The sequence below is a fragment of the Protopterus annectens genome, chromosome 3.part1 (assembly GCF_019279795.1).
Source record: "Protopterus annectens isolate FY-2018-M chromosome 3.part1, PAN1.0, whole genome shotgun sequence".
NCBI lineage: Eukaryota > Metazoa > Chordata > Ceratodontiformes > Protopteridae > Protopterus > Protopterus annectens.
Window position 1 is genome coordinate 1,320,435,168 of NC_056732.1, and position 15,243 is coordinate 1,320,450,410.

The window sequence follows — 15,243 nt, forward strand, 5'->3', positions numbered from 1 at the left end:
TTGACTAGGCCATATAAATTGACTATAGGATCTGAGTATTCACAAATTATCAAAATTTTTTAGATTATATTTCGGAAGGTCTACAAGAGATGTTTAACACTTTAACAACAATAAGTTGTGACTGGAATGCTGTATTAAATATCTGGCACAGAACCATTCTTTTCTGCTCAGAAAAAAGTCATATCATAAAAATATGGCTTTTATCAGCTAAATATTTAGAACAAGTAAAATTGATAAATTCATGGAGATCCAAGTTTCCCAAATGTATCAAATATACTCATTCTTTTCATTCAGTTAGACTTGGAAATTTAATAGTTATGTTTTTATTTCTCCTGACATTTAGCAAAAGGCTGAAATTTACAAATCTGAAAACATTCCTTGGCCAGACTATCTGTTAACCCTTGCACTGAAATATGACAGTAGAACAGACTTCCTAAAATAAAGATCTTTGCTAACTGCTTAAAATAAAGAACTCTTTAGAAATGTTAAACATTGAGATAAAGAGCTATTGGACCATTGATTTTAATTCTCTAGTTTCATATAGTTATACGTGAGCTGTGTTAAAAACAACTAGTCATGGTTATAAAAAACATATAATACTAATTATTATAGAACAATTCAGAATTAAAAAAGACTTAAAATTGTCTTCACTGATCCAAATATTCATGATAAACCAGAAGAAATATCATCCAGTTTAGAAACACAAGCTTGAAAAGCAAAACATACTACAAATTGAAATACAGCATTATTTGTAACAAGCTAAGTTAAAAAAACAAGCGTTGTTTCAACATAATAAGACAGGTAAACCATTAGCATCAGGATGTTGTGCGATAAAATCAAGAAACTTCATAGTTCAATCGCAAGATGACAAAGGCTTAAAAAATCTGATCAAGATAAAATTGCCAAAATGACTAACAGTTATTTCTTCAAAATGTATAACTTTTTCTTCTTCTTTCTGCTTTTCCTGGTTAGGGGTTGCCACAGCAGATCACCTGTCCGTTCATGATTGGCAGTAGAGTTTTATGGTGTCGAGTTGCCAGCCCGGTGCCCAACCTTCCACAGAAGGCACACACATGCACACACACACACCTAGGGCCAATTTTAGAGTGTCCAATCCACATACAGCATGTCTTTAAGATGTGGGAGGAAACCGGAGCATCCGGAGGAAACCCACACAACCACAGGGAGGACATGAAGACTCCACACAGAAGACACCCCAGCCGAGGATCGAACTGGAGAACCTCTTGGTGTGAGGCGGCAATGCTAACCGCTGCACCACCGTGGCTGCCACATTGAAAAACAGATGCTTATATATTAAAGGAATGGCTATAGGACACTCTTAAATCACATCTAGACATATCCATTCTAAAAATAACATTAGAAAATATAAGATAAACTATTGTTTCTATAAAAAAAATAAACACCTAAATCTGATATATATAATCAGCCATGCTGTGAATACTCAAGAGTTCAGATCACAATTGTTTTATTTCTTTTGTTAGCTTAGTTAGTCAGGGAGAGCAGGCAACATGTCAGCAGAAGAGTATGGAAAGCTGACAAGGAGCCAGCTGGCTGAGATGTGCCAGGCTAGGGGAATGGTGCATGGAAAACTGACTAAGGCAGACATGATTGCAGCTTTGGTCACAGCTGCATTAGAAAACAGCAACCAGGAGCTCGCTCAGACTAGCAGTGGACATGTACCACCCTCAGAGAATGGAAAGCTCAACCTTTCTGCAGAGGACTTAAAAATCCACCTGGAGCTAAAGAGATTTGAGTTGGAGTCCAGGCATTTGGAAATAGAAGCAGCTGAGAGACTGAGATGTCTTCAGGATGAGGAGAATGAGAAACTGCTATGCCTGGAAACTGAGGAAAAGGAGAGGCAGAGGCAGCATGAGAGGGAGATGCTGACTCTTCAACAGAGTCATGGAGGTAATGGGGAAGGGAGTGACTGGACCCCAGAAGTACTAAAGGTCAGTAAACTTCTTCCGCAGTTTAAAGAGGGGGATAATTTCGATAGTTTCATTCATATGTTTGACAGGGTATGTAAACATTATGATGTATGAGTATGGTTCCTGACCCCCTTACTCCATGGTAAAGCTGTAACTGTGTTGTCTAAACTCGCTGATTGTGAATATTTTGATTATACTGCTGTTAAAAATCACTTGCTAGAATGTTTTAAGCTAACACCTGAAACGTATAGGAAAAAGTTTCGTGAGCATTGATGCAAGGCAGATGAAAGTGTGTGTGAATATGTTGCTGAACTGAGAATTTATTTTCATAGGTGGTGAGTGGATGTCAGGTCACCACTTTTGAAGGGCTGGCAGACCTTTTGGTGAGGGAGCAAGCCCTTAGCACTTTGCCTAAGGACATGAGGATCTGGTTAGCTGATAGACAATGTGCTACTTCATATGAGTTGAGGAAGAATGGAGACCTATACCTAGTAAGCAGGGCATCCCTGCACAGGAAAGGGATGCCCAGTACTACTCATGGGTCTAAAGGAACCCATGGTGGGCAGCACAGACTGCCCCAACAGAATCTGCCAGTAGTAGGGGAAGCCACTAGTCCAGATACATGTCCTGGACCTAGGGTTAAATGTTTTGAATGCAACCAGTGGGGCCATGTAACATACAGATGTCCATGGAGCCAACAAAGGTTGAGAGAGCCAGTAAGTGGGAAAGACAAAATGCCAATAGTAGGTTGTCTTGAGACAACAGGGGCACTGAACTACCATCCTGCAGATGTCCTGATAAGGAACGATTTGGATGAGGCAGTACCATGTGCTTATGCAGTTACATGCAGTCAGGCCAGGAGACAAGCATGTGAGCCTGGTAGCCTGGGGGAGACTCAGACAGACTCCATATTTGCAGCCAGGACTGGCGAGGTGGTTACTTCAAGGAGGGGGCTACTCTGTAGCAGTGAGACTGAATGTGAGCCACAGCTGCTTGTGGGTACTGATGTTCCCTTGGACAGAGTGACTGCAAAGGTAGAGGTGATTAGTAGTACCCAGGCTGACAGTGAGGAACCACTGTCAGAGGATTCCAGACTTCCTGTGGAAGGGGAGCTGGGGAGGGTTACCAAGAGTGAGTTGAGACAGGCTCAGCTCTCAGACTCTACATTGCAAGGCCTGAGGCAGGCAGCTAGTGAGGCACCTGATTCTCAAGGGAAGGGGGATTCTGTATACTGGGACAAAGGGTTACTGTATTGAGAGTGGACTACGGAGGGAGGGCTAGAAGGTGAGAGGGTACAGCAGTTGGTAGTGTCTAGAGCCTACCATCTGGTGCTTCTAGCCATAGCCCATGATATTCCCTTTGCAGGCCATATGGGCATAAAGCATACAAAGACATGTACTATGCAGAACTTCTATTATCCTGGAATTTCCAGAGATGTAACAGGGTACTGCAGGACCTGTGAGCAGTGCCAAAAGCTAGGCAAGGCAGGAGACAAGGTGAGAGCACCTTTGATGCCTTTGCCTGTGATTGAGAAGACATTTCAGAGGGTAGCTTTGGATATTGTGGGGCCTCTGAGTACCCCAAGTTCCACAGGGAAAAAGTATATCCTAGTGGTAGTGGATTATGCTACACAATACCCCGAGGAAGTGGCTCTGTCCTCCATTGAGGCAGAAAATGTGACATATGCTTTGTTAGAGATTTTCAGCAGGGTAGGCTTCCCAAAAGAAATACTGACTGACAGAGGTGCCAGTTTCATGTCAGACCTGCTGACTTATCTGTGGATGTATTGTGGGGTGAAGCACATGAAGACCACCCCCTACCATCCCCAAGGACTAATGGTCTTATTGAGAGGTTAAAGTATACAATCAAGTCCATGCTATGAGCATTTTCAGACCAGTTTAAGAGGGAGTTGGACAAATATTTGCCCCATCTGCTGTTTGCTTACAGAGAGGTTCCCCAGGAATTGACAGGTTTTTCACACTTTGAGTTGTTGTATGGGCATAGGGTGAGGGGACCTCTAGATTTAATTTAAGATGAGTGGGAAGATGAGTATGAACCTCACAAGGAGTCTGTTGTGGCATATGTCCTAAACCTCAGGACAAGGCTCAGTGAACTCATGGGCTTGGCCCAGGATAACCTGGCAGAAGCCCAACAGCAGAAAAATGTGTGGTATGACAGGAATGCCCTAGCTACAGAGTATGTTGTGGGGCAGCAGGTAATGCTTCTCATTCCTGTCTGACACAACAAGCTGCAAGCATCTTGGGAGGGACCCTAGAAGGTGGTAAGAAAGGTAAGTGATGTTAACTATGTGGTGGAGCTGCTAGGCAAAAGGCAGGGGCACAAATTGTACAATGTTAACATGTCAAAAGCTTACCATGATAGGGAGGCCCTTGTACTGAGCATTTGCAGTGGATTGCAGGAGGAGTCTGAGGGAGATCTGGTGACTGATCTCCTCAGTGAAGCTCGGACTGACACCTCAGTGGAATGGGTAGCAATGTCCCAGCAGCTATCTCCTACCCAGGTTCGAGAAATCCGAGCAGTGTTAAAGGAGTTTGGGGACATGTTCACTGGTAAACCAGGGTGTACCCACCTGCTGCAGCACCAGGTGGATACAGGACCACAAAGGTGGTATTATAGGGCGCCTGAGTGAGTTAAACAGACTTTGATGGAGGAAAAACAGGAAATGTTGGAACTAGGGATAATTCAGGGGTCCAACAGTCCCTGGGCCTCCCCAGTGGTGCTGGTGCCAAAGAAGGATGACAGCACTAGGTTCTGCGTGGACTACAGGAAATTAAATAGTCACACAGAGTCAGATCCTTACCCTATGCCTAGGACAGATGAGGCCCTAGAGCAGTTGGGTGGGGCTAAGTATCTTACAAGCATTGATCTTACCAAGGGTTATAGGCAGGTGCCCTTGACTCCCAGTACTAGAGAAAGGTCAGCCTTTGTGACTCCTTTTTGCTTGTATGAGTTCACAAATATGCCCTCTGGGATGAAAAATGCTCCAGCAACTTCCCAGAGGCTGATAGATCATATCCTAGCAGGAGCAGGAGGGTTTGCCCTTGCTTACCTAGATGATATTGCCATCTACAGCCATTCCCGGAAAGAGCACCTTCAACATGTCGGGGAGGTGCTGGGCAGACAACAGAGAGCAGGGTTGACCATTAAGCCGAGCAAATGTCAGGTGGTTATGGCAGAGGTCTCCTACCTGGGACATAGAGTGGGAAATGGTAAGATCAGGCCAGAACCTGCCAAAGTAGAAGCCATTCAGGCATGGCCTGCACCTGTTATGAAAAAGCAGGTTGGGGCATTCTTAGGGACAGCAGAGTACTACAGAAAGTTCGTCCCCAGTTATAGTACCATAGCTGCTCCCCTCACAGACCTGAGAAGGAAGAACAGGTCAGATAAGGTAGTGTGGATCACAGCATGTGAGGAGGCATTCCAGAAGCTTAAAGAAGCTTTGGCAGGACCCCCTGTGTTAGCCAGTCCAGATTACAGAAAAGAATGTGTTGTGCAGGTGGATGCTTCAAACCATAGGGTGGGGGTGGGGGGCTGTTCTTAGCCAGATTTCTGCAGAAGGAGAAGAACATCAAGTGGTTTATCTCAGCTGTAGGCTGCAATACAGGGAGGAATGCTATGCAGCTGTAGAAAAGGAATTTATAGCCATAGTGTGGGCACTGCAGAAATTTTAGCCTTATCTGTATGGAAGAAAATTCACTGTAGTGACAGATCACAACCCCCTAACATGGTTAAACAAAGCCAGCCAAGAAAATGCCAAGTTGCTAAGATGGAGCCTAGGGGTGCAAGCATATGATATGTCAGTGCAACACCGCAGTGAGATTAGCAATACCAGTGCAGATGGGCTCTCAAGACAGGGAATTTGGTAAGGTATACTTAGATAGACCTAACCCTCTCAAGCAACATTTCTCAAGGGTCACTTGAAAAACTAGCTTGAGTTCTCCAGGGGGAAAGATGTGTGAAGATAGGTGAAGGCTGCCAGTCTAGCCAGATAGAATTCTGTAGATAATTCTGTTATTTGTAAATATTAATGTAAGCCACAAGCTTCTTCTCTTAAATGTGAAAAGACTGCATTGGATATTGAACTGCAAAAATGTAACAACAGTGCACTCTGCTGTAAGAAAGCTAAGCCAAGCATTTTATGACTGTCTTGATGTCAAAATTCAGAGCCAATATGTCTAGAGGGAGGCATCCTGCCTGTTGTTTTAAGACCAGAGTTAATAGCTGGAATTTGCATGTATAAATGTCCTTTATTCCTCTGATTTCTGACCAGGTGTAAAGAATGTAAATGTAGTTTCTGTTAACCTGGGAACACCAGAGAAGTGTGATGAATGATGTCATGTGTAGCAGCTCTGTGTTATCAATTTAAAGAGAGAAAAATCAGAGAGCTCAGTGCATTTTGTCTTGAGAACATCCAACATCACCAGCACTGTCTGTTTCTATATGTAAGTTATTTAAAACTGTGTTTTCTCTTAGACACAACTAGGAATTAGGCAGATTAGACTAAGTGTTTTTCTGTGATGATGTTAGAACTTTTCAATGGTATTATTTTTAAGTATTTCTCTGTGATCTCTGAAGTTTTGACTAGCACTGTGTAGTAAGAAGTATTGTCTTGTGTTTTTATTATTTTTATTAAATATTTTTTAAACCATTCAACTGTAGCTTTTTTGTGTTGAGATAATTTAAGCTCTAAGAGCACATTGCATGTATATAGTGATGCTCTACCAAGTCACTCCAAATAAGCCTTGACTGTTAGGTCACACTTATCATTTGGATAATAATATTGCACAGTAACAATTGGACACCCTTTTATGGGCCTTTGAGTAGCTGATAAATAATAGCGGGTGGTGGCAGCTGGTACTACCTTTTAGATTGGGCAGAAAAGGGGCAGAGCTGGAGAACCTGTGCCAGCCTTCCCCAGGAGTGTCTGTGTGGTTGTATAAACACTTATCTCAAAGTATGTGTGTGTGTGTGTGTGTGTGTGTGTGTGTGTGTGTGTGTGTGTGTGTGTGTGTGTGTGTGTGTGTGTGTGTCAGCTACTTGGGCAGGGACACAAAGCACTGGTTAGACAGAGAGGGTGCTGGAGGTTTTAGCTTGCCCACTAGACTGAGATCTGGACACTATAGCTGTGCCAGTGGGGAATCTTATTGGGGACCTGGAGAGAAAGGGAGAAACCAGCCCCAGACTGACTGTGATCTCTATGTGCTCTTAAGGGAAATTGCATTTTACTGTTTGTGTATTTATTATCCTTTCCCTATATGGACACCCCTCACTGGTGTTAGTGGTGAGGATTGAGGCTCCTTGATTGCTGGGAAAGGGCATGGGCATCACAATTACCATTATTCAGTATGAATGAAACTGGATCTATAAAGCAATACTTAAAACGATAACTAAAACAGAAATGCCCTATTTCTCTGTTATTAGATATGCAGTCACTGGACTTTATGTTAAGATATTACTGCCCATATCATCCTTAATTATTATCCTTGTTACAAAATACTTCATTACCATGATAGAAACCATTTCTAATTGCTTGCCTATAACAGTGTATATTACTCAGTATTTATATATAAATGCTTAGTTTGATTATCAAGTCCAGTATTAGATAAAACATTATTTGGTATCCAAGCTATACAAACATTTAAAGCAGGGTTGTTTTTCAATTTAGAACAGATGTGCTAAATGAAACTGACATTAAGCAGGAATTAATCTCATACTGTGCAGGAATTAAAAAGCCTGTTGGTGTTGTAGGAATATGGACAAAGGAGGAAATCAGCTTTGTTTGAATTTAACATGCAGGGGTGCAGATCATGAATATTCAACATGTGATATGTGTGAATTAAGAAATAACACATTATCCTGGTCAAATAAATATATGCAGTTTTTAGGAAAACTGACATTTGTCTGCAGCATTATGAGAGGAGATGTGATAATTGTGGGAAAAAAGCAGTGTTTGAAAACACATGGTAAAATGAAATTCTACAAAGGTAATTCTAGTTCACATTTCTGGATATATTGACAATTAAAACAGAATGCCATTGTAACAACATAAAGGAAGGAGAGACAGTTTTGATTGAGAAAACAAAGAATAGTTAGAAGAAGGGGTGTTAGAAGAGAAGAAAATACGGAAATGGAATCAGTGTAATTTGGGGTTCCAGGAACAAAATCAAGTGGGATAAGAAGTTAGATGAAAAGGGATTACATATTGAAAAGAAATTCCTGTTGAACAAGGAAGGGGACGATAATTTATTTATTTGTTTATTGTGATATCATGTCCATTGATGAAAACATAGAAAACAACATAAGACAAAATGAAAACTCTAAAAGAAGGAGAAAGAGGTTATAAAGTAAACAAATATATGATTATCCTTTCATTAATATTAAACGTTTTAAGAATTCAATTAGATTTATTTTATTTTTTTGAGTTGTTTACAAGAATGATGATAGTCTAACATGCTTGTAGGATATGGGGTACATTAATAAACTAAAAAGGCAGTGTACGAGAGAGAATATTTAATCACCTGCGATAAGGAAATTTTCAGAGTTTCAGTATTAGCATTTGGTAAAGACAAATAAGAGATAATAGACAGTGTGGTTATAAAACCTAGAAGGTCTCCCTTAAGTAATTTTTGGCTGAAAGGAAAACATGCAAGACTATGTAATGTTTCTACTGTAGTAAAATAAAAGGTAGCAGATTGTTCATCACCATTAAGGACCTAAAAGGAGTAGAAGCAGAATGGTCACAAAACAGTGAACATACTCCATAGTATGAAAAACAAGCAAAACATTTAATAAAAGCCAATAGGATTTTATCTGATATAAAACTTTGTCAGAACTGGAACCATGCTAACCATCATATTTATAAATATCTAAAATATTATAACTGTAAAGAAAAAATATACACTGCTTATATTGATAACATTAATAGCATTATGATATTACAATTATCACTATTGTTGATTCCATTCTGTACACTATACTTTATATTACTGTATGCTGCCTGCAATGTGCATTATTACTGTGCATTAACTGAATGTATTAATTCTACCCTCCTGTATTGCTGTGTACTAACCTTGCCATTCTTCTGATGTATGATGTATCTCTATGTAACAAGAACAGTGAAGAGGAGACTTTACAAATTCATTCAATTTAAAATATTTGCTTTTCTAGCTGAGGGACATCTGGGCTATATCGTCTCCTAGTATCTGTTTTCAACAAAAGGCCTGCAGAACCCAATGTATCACTCACAAAAAATGGATTTCAAAGCTATACATAAAATGGGCAGTATCCTTCTGTCTAGAATTAAGGTGTCAATAGGTCCAAAAGAGTAATAAATTAGCTCAAAAAATGTAATAGAGAAATTAATGTTAGAAAGCAAAATACAAAATATGTCAAAGAACAATAAAATAAAGGGATAAAAAAATCTGTTTCAAATGCTGGCACCAAAAAAGAATTATGTATCAACAGCTGGAGTAGTCACTCTGCAGCAGAGACAGAGGAAAGAACACTAAAGCCTTCCTTTCTTCTGACAAGAGCTATATGGCAGTGAGACTTGTAGGGATTCAAATTATTCAGTTGTGCATCTTTATTAAATTATACTTGAGCTGCCAGAAAGACACTTAGCAAGTCTTCTTTCTTTACTGATCCAAAAAATGTTAATGAAATCTGCCACACAAAGGTTGAAACTGAACCAAATATCTACCAGATATTGTCATAAATCCACTTTAAGAAGAAAAAAGAAAATGTGTGGGAAGCAATGTGCAGAGTAGGTTTTAAATCCCAAGTAGTTCACTAAAAAGTTCCAAATATAATACGAATCAGGTTCAGATGTCTCCTCAATGTAAAGAGCCTATGCAGGCAATTGCTGACACCCAAAACCAGCGGGTGTGTTCCTCTTCCTAGTAGTTCAGCCACAAACTCTTGTTAGTGCAACTCCACAAAACTATAGCTTGTCATGCACAATCAAGTAAATACAAGCGTTAAGCGGAGGTTATAAATATTTATTAAATAAAAACGGCAAGCGCTTTCAACTTGTGGTCTTCTTCAGGCCAATAACAACTAAAGTGCTTGGTGCAAACATTTAAATATACAAACATTAAAAATGCAATGATGTCACATCCTCAATTAGTTGAAGTGCATGCATTATTTAAAAATTAAAGGGACAGGAAGTGCTGCCCTAATTTCAAGCATAGCTTGTTGTAAGCAACTTCTAAAATCATGAAAATCTAGGTCACTACGCCATTGAGCACCATATATCTCATACTTATCTACTTACACCTTGACATTTCTATTTGTTTCATTCACTTTTTTCTTAACTTCTTCCCCCCCCCCCATCCCTCACATTCATTCCCCTTCCACACTTCCTTTAATCTTGTCACTTCTCCCCCCCCCTCCTTTCCCCTTTTGCATAGTATTCATTTAGGGCATTGATATAACATCACATAGTCTTATTGTCAACTGTCTTTATATATGTGTACAATTTACACATATAGACATACACATATATACTTTATGCGTTATCCGCTTATACATATTTTTTTACAAATGCACACATGCAACATCCCAGCTCCATCTCTCTGTTCCACTTCTATTAGTACATGACATGGATACTTGGATGCATGCATTCCACACATGACATGTGTGGATGCACATTTTTTTAGCTCTGTTAAAAGAATAGAAATATCATTTTGTTATGTATAAAGCATGTTTATAAGATTGATTGTTTAGCAATGCAGTATGGCTGACTATATATATATACATGCCATATATTTTTATGCTCTATATATATTTTTATGTTTTATTCATGATTTTAGAAGTTGCTTACAACAAGCTATGCTTGAAATTAGGGCAGCACTTCCTGTCCCTTTAATTTTTAAATAATGCATGCACTTCAACTAATTGAGGATGTGACATCATTGCATTTTTAATGTTTGTATATTTAAATGTTTGCACCAAGCACTTTAGTTGTTATTGGCCTGAAGAAGACCACAAGTTGAAAGCGCTTGCCGTTTTTATTTAATAAATATTTATAACCTCCGCTTAACGCTTGTATTTACTTGATTGTGCATGACAAGCTATAGTTTTGTGGAGTTGCACTAACAAGAGTTTGTGGCTGAACTACTAGGAAGAGGAACACACCCGCTGGTTTTGGGTGTCAGCAATTGCCTGCATAGGCTCTTTACATTGAGGAGACATCTGAACCTGATTCGTATTGTATTTGGAACTTTTTAGTGAACTACTTGGGATTTAAAACCTACTCTGCACATTGCTTCCCACACATTTTCTTTTTTCTTCTTAGCAACAGTATGTTTTGTGGGAAGTGGAATAACACGTGAGCATTTTTTTGGATTTTATAAATCCACTTTAAGGTTTTAAAAAACAATTTGAAATCAGTTTAGCATTACTAACTCAACATATATAATTTGTTCTCTGTCACATATTGGAAACAATTAATTGATCAGTCATAAAAAGCATTCTAAGATAAATTACAAAGAAATATCAATCTATTAGAATACTACAATGGTTGAATAAAATAAATAAATAGATAAAATAAAAAGAACGAATAAAAAAATAACTATAAATCTATATCTCTCTCTCTCTCTCTCTCTCTCTATATATATATATATAAATATACATATATGTGTATATATATATATATGTAAATATATATATATATATATAGACAGATATATATCTATATATATATATATATATATATATATATATATATAGATACATATATATATATATATATATATATATATATATATATATATACATACACACACACACACACACATACACACACACACACACACACACACACATATATACGTATGATGCAGTATAATACATTAATAATAAATGGATCATCCTTAATCCCAGGTGAAGATCAGAGGTGTTGGAAGATGCTGAAGGCTGGAGGGGGACGTCTAAAGGAGCATGTGGTGACCTGAAAAGGGCATTTCTTTTACTTTTTTCTTCTACTGTTAACTGTGAGAAAAGATGTACACATATGATATGTGTTAAATAGCTGCATATATGACCAACTGTTGTCGCCTTAAGAATAATTCCACATAAATTTCATACTAAAATTATAAATGAAACTACTGTCTTTCATACCCCATTCCAAGTGTGACTTGGACATATACTTTCACCTGAATGCATGGCCTTTGAGTATACCCTTTACAAAGACTGCCTGTGTGCTACAAATTGAATGATTAAATGAAAGGAGGACAGAAGTTTTAACAGGCAATGTTAAACTCTTGCATCTGAGTGTTATTTGGGCACTGCAACACAAAAGTACAGTTGTGTACACTTACCATAAATGTAGATGTTCAAGTGTATTCACTGTTGCAGTCATCACATTTGGGTTATCTGCTTGCAGTAGTCCTCAGTTGGCCTGATTATCAAAGTCTTGGGTCCTGCGTATGTTACTGTCCCTTCTTCCATGACGTCAGGTAGTCAGGGGTATAAAACATGCAGCTGATGCCATTACATCAGTTTTTCTTGCCCCAGATGTCAGGTGCCCCCTAATGGGAAGCAATTATATATATATATATATATATATATATATATATATATATATATATATATATATATATATATATATATATATATATGCAAGGTTATACCTCCAACAAAAAAAGCAAATAAATCAAAAAGCTTTTAAGCATAGTAAAGGAGAATAGAGGTATAGCCAAAAGACAGGGGGCTGGTGGGAGGGTAACCAGGATGGCAACAGTGAATACACTCGAACATCTACATTTATGGTAAGTGCACACAGCTGTACTATGTTCTTTGTGTTCCACTTTTGCAGTCATCACATTTGGGTAGATTCCTAAAGCTAAGGATGGGAGGAGGAATTTGAATCTGGATTTAGAGAAAACTGGTAAATGATAATGCTTGATGAAAGTATGTACAGAGCTTCAGGTAGCAGCTTCTAGGATGTCCCTGGTAGGGACACCTCTGAGAAAGGCTATAGAGGTAGATGCAGCCCTGGTTGAGTGTGGTCTTATCCCCGTGGGATAGGTTTTCCATGGTGCTTATAGCAGAAATAAATCCAATGGCCTATCCATTTAGAAATGGTTTGCTTTGAAATGGCCTTCCCCTCTGCCCCTGCAGCAAATGCCACCAGCAGCTGTTCAGATTTCCTTTGAGGTTTAGTCCTATCCAAGCAAAATCTAAGTTGTCTGTGCACATCTGAGTGCAGTATCCATTCCCCTTTGCTCTGTGCATTAGAAAAAAAGGTTGGCAAATGAATAGACTGATTAAGACCCACACTGGATACTACCTTGGGCATGAAGGAGGGGTTGGTCCTGAGGGATACCTTGTCCGCATGAAAGATGATGAAAGGCTCCACTGCCATAAGAGCCTGTAATTCAGACACCCTTCTTGCTGAAGTGATTGCTAAAAGGAAGGCTGTTTTCCAAGAAAGGAATTTTAACTCTGCACTTGCAGCTGGCTCAAAAGGTGGTAGACTGAGTTTTTCCAATACAAAGTTGGCCCCTCTGAGGAACTGCTTAAGCAGTGGATGAGAGAAGAGGGATGGTTTTGTGTTGTAATGAACTGAAATGGCTGAGGCATGAATTTTGATGGAGGAAAAGGAAAGGCCCTTGTGAAGCATCTCAGTTAAGTACTGAAGAATCTGAGGTAAATTAGGAGCTGCTGTGCCCCTCCCTTGAGTTTGGATCCAGGAACAGAATATTTTCCATTTTTTAGCATAGGATTTTCTAGTACTAGGCCTCCTTGTCTCCAGAATGACACCCAACACTTGTTTGCTGAGGGATGGTAATGGAGAGATCAGGTAATTAGCCCAGCTGCCAGGTTCAGGGTTTGAAGCTGAGGATGCAGAATCTGGCCCTCCTTCTGGGACAGCAGGGCAGGGGTCTGACGCAAGTGCCATGGTGCCAGCAGTGAGACACTGTGCAAGAGGGGGTACCAGTGTTGGCATGGCTAGTCTGGTGCAATCAGTATCATCCTTGGTTTGTCCTGTTTGATCTTTAGTAGGACTTTGGAGAGGAGGGGCAGAGGAAAAAAGGCATAAACTGATAGATTTTTCCAGGTGAAGGACGGGGCATTCACTTTCCAAGCTTGTATGTGGGAAGACCTTGTGCAGAATTTGTCCAATTGGTAGTTTTGGGGGGAGGCAAACAGGTCTATATCTGGGCTCCCCCTTTTGTTTATCAACATGTTGAAAGTCTTTGGCTCCAGTTTCCACTCGTGTGGGTCCATGAGATTTCTGCTTAGTTCATCTGCCAGTGTATTTAGCTTTCCTGGCAGGAACTGAGCCCGTAAGTGCACTTGGTAGCTCAAGGCTGTGTTCCACAGAGCCGTGGCTAGTCTGCAGAGGGTGTATGTATGGGTACCCCCCTGCTTGTTTATGTACCACATAACAGTGGTGTTGTCTGTTTTTACCATTAATTGTCCTGGAAGAATGTGGTCCTTGAAGGCTGTCAGAGCATTCTGTACAGCTAACATTTCCTTTTGATTGATATGCAGGTGCATTTGACTTGGGTTCCATCTGCCCTGAATGCACTTCCCTGCCAGGTGAGCCCCCATGCATAGTCTGATGTGTCTGCTGTTAGGGTTTGGGCATCAGGGGGTAGAGTGAATGGTAGTCCCTTGTTTTGGTGGCAAGCCTCTGCCCACCAAAGGAACTCTAACTGTAGGCAAGGTATGATAGGAATCATTGCTTCTAGATCCTGAGAATGTTGACACCATAGGCTTTTAGATACCATTGTAGTTTCCTCATATGCAGTCTTGCATAATGAATTAGGGGGATGCAGGAGGCCATGAACCCTAAGTCTTGCAGTATTTGCCTTGCAGATAGCAGGGTTTTTGTGGCCATTAGTTTCAAGTAAGCTGTCAAATGAATTTGTTTCTCTGGCGTGAGGAAAGCTATCTGGAAAGTTGTGTTCAAACTTGCTCCCAGGAATATAATTTGTTGACAGGGTACAAGATGTGATTTTTTTTAGTTTATGGTGTGCCCCAGACAAGTTAGCACCTTTTATACAAACACCAGATGATTCAAAAGAATGTCCTGGCTTTCTGCCAGAATTAGACAATCATCCAGGTATGGGTATATTTGAATATTTCTTTGCCTGCAAAATGCAATGACTGGAGCTAGGCACTTTGTGAATACCCTAGGCGCAGTGGATAAGCCAAATTGCAGTGCAGAGAACTGATAGTGCATGTAGCTTGCTTTGAAGCTTAGGTATCTTCTGCAAGATTCCCTGATTGGGATGTGCATGTAGGCTTCCTTTAAATCCAGTGT